Raw genomic sequence first — 5488 nt, forward strand, 5'->3', positions numbered from 1 at the left:
CCTTCTTTTTATCACTTAAATATGCTATTGCTAGTGATGATGATGGAAGCAATCATCACTGACAATAACTCAAATTTTCATATTATTAAGTATAAAAAAGCTATTGGATTACGAGAAAGTATAATTTGATAAATTGTACTAAAATTATTGCCCCAAACTTGCACTTTTGTTGATGTTTTGCCTTTTAAAATTTTTTTATGATTATTCATATTAAGAAAATTTAGATGAGGGCAATTTTGGGCATTCATAGACTTTTTTAGTCTTAAATCATCAAGGTGAAACCCAAACCTATGTTCTAGGAGAGGTATGTGCAATTTTTAAAACGTGAGGGGAACTGTCTAAAATTACTAGAAACCTCAAGGGAGGTTTCTGAAATTATCCCTAAAAATAAAAAGTTTTTGAAGATCCAAAAGTTTTTTAATGTTGTTTGTGTGGAAATTTCATGTTAGATAATTGGATTTTACAAGGACTTCTGCCACAATCTTGATGTCATCATGACTGGAGCTGCTCTACCTTTTTTTTAAATGGGAGGTTTTCAATTCTGCGAATACAGCTCTCTTTTTTTTTTTTTTGCCGCAACGATAATATTTCTATAATTTAATATATCCTATGTTACAGAAAGGAAAAGGCTAAAGAAACTGTGTAAGGAGCTAGCAGATATACAGATCTGATTTGATTAAAAGGATGCACTATGCATCTCCTATGGATTTTTTTCGCTGGAGGTAGAGTTCGAACTCTTGACTTACAACCCAAAGAGGAAATACAACTCTTAATGCTCGGTGGGGTGCGAATGCAACTCTTAATGCTCTCATCTAATAGTCCTTATAGTATTATGCACAGACAAATGGCTCTATTTCTTTTTTTCAAATTTGAAGCACGTGATATCAATGTTTTGAAATCTAGACTGGTAAGTGACCTAAATGAGCATTCAGTTCACTGTTCAAACAGTTCAATCGATTCAATGCTGGTTTAGACAAAAATTTTGTGCAATTTAATGATAAAATTATAGTGAAAACTTACCTAAATTGGCTTAGACAAAATATGAAAGCACTCAAAAACTCAAATAATTTACAATGCTCTAAAATTTCACCAAAAATAAATGTGTTAACAGCAAACAAATTAATCTGGTTTGGAACAGTTTGTACCATGTTAAGAATACATTACTCTTACCATTCACAGTGCAGCTAACATCCTGCGATGTGGCCAATCATGACACCGGGAGAGCTAGTTTGGGACAGTCCCTAATAATGGACTTCTGGAGAGGTGGCAATCTGGCGCCAATGCCGACCAGTTTTGGTAAACCCCAAAGATGAACTGTATGTAAGCTTTGCAATATGAAATTTTCAGATGTCATGCCAACAAATATAGCTTCCAAGTTGTCACAGAATCTGACCTTGAGGAACTCCAGGTTTTCAGGTATATCGGTTAGAGAACATGTGACGCCCCCACTTCTCCCTAAGGCGAACCAAAGGGTATCCGCGGGACGCCTGCCTAACTCTCGCCAGGACTCAAACAATTCCATCCAACTTATATCCGGACCACACAATACAAATCGATAACTTATATACAATAAATGCGGAAGTGTTCAAACTTAATAACAGTCATCCAGTCTCCAAACCACACGTCAGTATACATAATACATTTCGTCCAAAGGTTACATTTCCATACCAAAAGTACAATCCAAAACCAAAGGCATAACCAAAAGTAATAGCAAGCCCTAAAACAAAAATACATCAAGAGGGCTGCTCCATTTTACCTCCGAATTCAAACCTGTTAAGGAAAACAAGTCTACAGGGTGAGCAAAACGCTCGTGAGGCCAAGAACACACATGCAGACACCTAGTTCAGATAACAAGCCCAATTAACAATTCGGTAATAGCTTGCAAGTAATTAATAACGCCAACAAAAATGTAACCAGAAATAATTCAAGGATATAGAAGCTCTCAGGAGCTAAGTTCCACATTTGCCGATGTCATTTGTATATCTCCCCGTGATGGCTCTCCGTCACCCGGGTTGATATTTTCATATCCGTAGTTCACCACTTACTTCTCATCCGTCCATCATACACCACTTCGGGCCCGCACGACATTTATAAGGCGATACTTTACGAGTATGCCAAGCGAGATCTCTCAATAGATCAAGCTTATCATGTGAATCTCATGGTTCACCGAGGTTCCCGACCAAGCCCATGCCGACTCGGGTTCCAAGATCGGCCTATGAGTTTGGGCGTCCCCCATGCATCATGTAAATGTCGAGGAGATTCACTCCATCGACGTATGCAATCGTAGCATACCATGTCATATATTCAAGCATTTGACAGTTTTAATCATGTATTTCAAGTCATATAAACCATGCAAAGCATGTCAAACATGAGTCATTTGTTCCAAATGAGAACGAGTGCGATTAAGTACACACTCGACTCCATTTTTCAAAATCCAATAGACTAAGCATGTAATCAGGTAAGTCAAACAGGAATCAAGTCTTTAGAGTTCAAGTAGGCATACACTTGACACTCACCAAGTTATGCAAGCAAGTAAATTGGAGGAAGAGTTCAAACTTCCACAGTAGGGTCCTCTTGGAGGTCCTCGTGCGTGCCTGAGTAAATAATAGTGAATTATCATCCATATCCCAAATAACGAGGAATAATTCGTTCACTAGTATTACTCTAGGGAATTCCGTGAAAATGAATCTCAATTACTCGTAAATCGAGGTTCGAGAGAGGTTTGATAACATTCAACAATATTTAAGTCTTTATCTAGGAAATCGGGGATAAAACGTTTAGATAATATCAAAAGAATAAAGAGTTCTTGAAAAACTCTATTTCCTTGAAAGTTGGAAAATTTCAGTTTTGTTATGAATCTTTGAAAAATCGTAACTCACTCGGCATAAGTCGAGAATTGAAAAACTTTATACCGTTGAAAACCTCTTAGAAAGTACTGCAAGTTCCTAGAAGACACTTTTCCATGAATCGAAGTGGAAAGTGCTCAAAAATGAGCCTAAAGTTGCTGTTCCAAATCACCCAGGATTGAGCCAGGGTTGGTTTTTCGCTAACTTTGAAAATTTGGCAGAATTCACTCGTTGCAAACCAGCCCTTGAAACTTATAGCTCAATTAGAGGTGCAAGTAAGGTTTAGGGCAGAACAAACAGATCGAGAATCGGAGTTTCGAACACCAAGATATGGTAGCTCAAAGTTGGGAAAAATTCTAGACTGTTACAAAATTTCCAGATTAGGTTCCGACTTTGGACCTTTTGTTAAGTGTCGAAACGGACTTGGATTGACATCAAATTTTGCAGTATACTACTCCTATATGAAGGGTAACTCTATATCAAATCTCATGGAAAAATACCCTCGGAAAGGTGGTTAATCAATCAACCAAAGTTTGGAAAATCCTTAAGGCAATCTGTCCAAAGCTAAGGTTTTCAAAAACGAGGCAGTTGCCGTGTATTGATCATAACTCCCTCAATTTAACTCGGAATTGGAAATGGTTGATAGTGTTAGAAAATACATTCATAGGGCTACAACTTCACAGAAGAAGTCGTTTTAAGTTTCAGCATGCAACTGGTTCAAAATCAAGCCTCAAGTTGCAGTATCATCAAATCATTTCGGCAGAACGGAGAAACAGGACAGCCGATTTCAGATGAATGGTGTGGCTCACACACCTAAAACCAGAATGTGTATTATACACCGTTGGAAACATGGAAACGTCTAGTTTCAAATGCCGCTAATGGTACTTGATTTCGACGTCAGAGTACGGAGTTATGGACGAAATACAAACACTGGTCTGGATTACGGCGAAACCGTTTTCCAGATTACTAGTTTTTGAAATAAATTCGTTTGACCCACCAAAACTCAGTATTTTTCAATGAAAATTTTTACACAACTATTACAACATATAAACAACACAATCAAGCTATTAAATCCTCAAATTTCTGCATTAAAGTGACCGAACAGAACAGGGGTAAAATGGGAACTTTTTGCTTCAAGAGTTCAACAACGTTTCTGGCCACAATACACCTTTAATCTACTTCCTTAAGCTCTAATTCAGCAATAAAACCATCATCAAACATCATCACAGCCATCAACCCAAAGTGGGAGTTCATAGAGCCCACATTTCCAACAATACAAGCTACTAAAGTGAAGATTCCAACTCAAATGCATAGATCAACTTCCATAAGACAAGTTTAAGGTGCTTGATTACTACCTACTTTGATGGCTGGTTTGGACAGATTTTTCGGCCCTTTGAAGCTTGAAGAAATCGTGGATAACTCCTTCCTTTTCCAGCTAAGTTGTTGTCCAAGTGAAAAGCTAAATGAATGTGAAGTTTGGTGAGAATCTTTGGAAGTTTTGGTAAGGATTTGGATGAGTTTTGGAAGAAAGGAATGGTGAAGCTTCGGTTGTCCCTTGCAGCTGCTAGCCGTCCGTTGCAGCAGAAGAAATGAAATGAAATGAAATGCGGTTCTGAAGCCTTTGCGTACGAAAGACGCTTGACGTCAAATCTTTTAATACGTCAAATCAATTATAACTAGTACCCTACGCGCGCGTTTTGTGTTCGATTTCTCTTACGTTTGTTGCACTAGTGCACTAAACCTCTAAGACACTTACATTTATATAAATATTTTTCATTTTTAATTGTCCCAAAATAATGGTCCAAAGTCCCCCAATTAAGCGTGCACGTGAAACCACGTATTTCTAATTTAGGCGCAATAAAAATTGAAACATTTGAGAAATTCCTATAACGATTGTACCACTAGCTATCACTTGTGTAATTAAACCTAAAATTGTCTATTTTAGGACCATTGTTTAGGTCTCAAATTTTGAGCTTATTGTACTCCCAATTGGCTAAAGTTTTGAGATACGTTTTCATTTTTTCACTAATTAAGCTTTTATAAAAACATTTGTTTATTTATCTATATTTTTATTTTATTTTATTTTTTTCGAAATGAGACATTTTAGAAATATGACGAAACTATAAAATCATGTACTTTGGTCTAATAAGGCTAGAAAATATTATTCGTGGCAATAACCCAAATAAATAATTATTTTAGCCAAAATTAGGGATTTAATAAAATAATAGAATTTTCGAATCCTCACATCCTCTCCTCCTTAAGAAATTTCGTCCTCGAAATTTACCTTGATTGACGAACAGGTCTGGATACTTTTCTCGAATTGCTTCTTCGACCTCCCAAGTTGCTTCCTCCAACCCATGGTTCTTCCAGAGGACCTTCACTAATGGTATCTGTTTATTTCTCAATTCCTTTACCTTTCTATTCAGAAGTTTAACCGGTTTCTCCTCATAGGTTAAGGTCTCATCAATCTCAACATTTTCCGGTTGTATGACATGAGAAGGGTCCGGATGATATTTCTTAAGCATAGATTCATGAAACACATTATGGATTCGAGATAAACTCGGCGGTAATTCCAACTTATAGGCTACACTCCCCACACGTTGGATGACCTTATAAGGCCATACAAATCTTGGTTGTAATTT

The 5488-nt window shown here is 37.0% G+C and overlaps 1 long non-coding RNA gene across 1 annotated transcript; it reads right to left on the reverse strand.

The window, feature by feature from the left end:
• Positions 1 to 1581: 1581 nt before the first annotated feature.
• LOC140013616 (uncharacterized) lies at positions 1582 to 4387 on the reverse strand. Its single transcript, XR_011820439.1, has 3 exons — positions 4202 to 4387; positions 2517 to 2594; positions 1582 to 1770 (listed from the first exon to the last, which is right to left on the reverse strand). It is a non-coding gene; the product is annotated as an uncharacterized lncRNA (long non-coding RNA).
• Between the last annotated feature and the right edge of the window lie 1101 nt (positions 4388 to 5488).

Source organism: Coffea arabica, chromosome 8c (genome assembly GCF_036785885.1).
Source record: "Coffea arabica cultivar ET-39 chromosome 8c, Coffea Arabica ET-39 HiFi, whole genome shotgun sequence".
Classification (NCBI taxonomy): domain Eukaryota; kingdom Viridiplantae; phylum Streptophyta; class Magnoliopsida; order Gentianales; family Rubiaceae; genus Coffea; species Coffea arabica.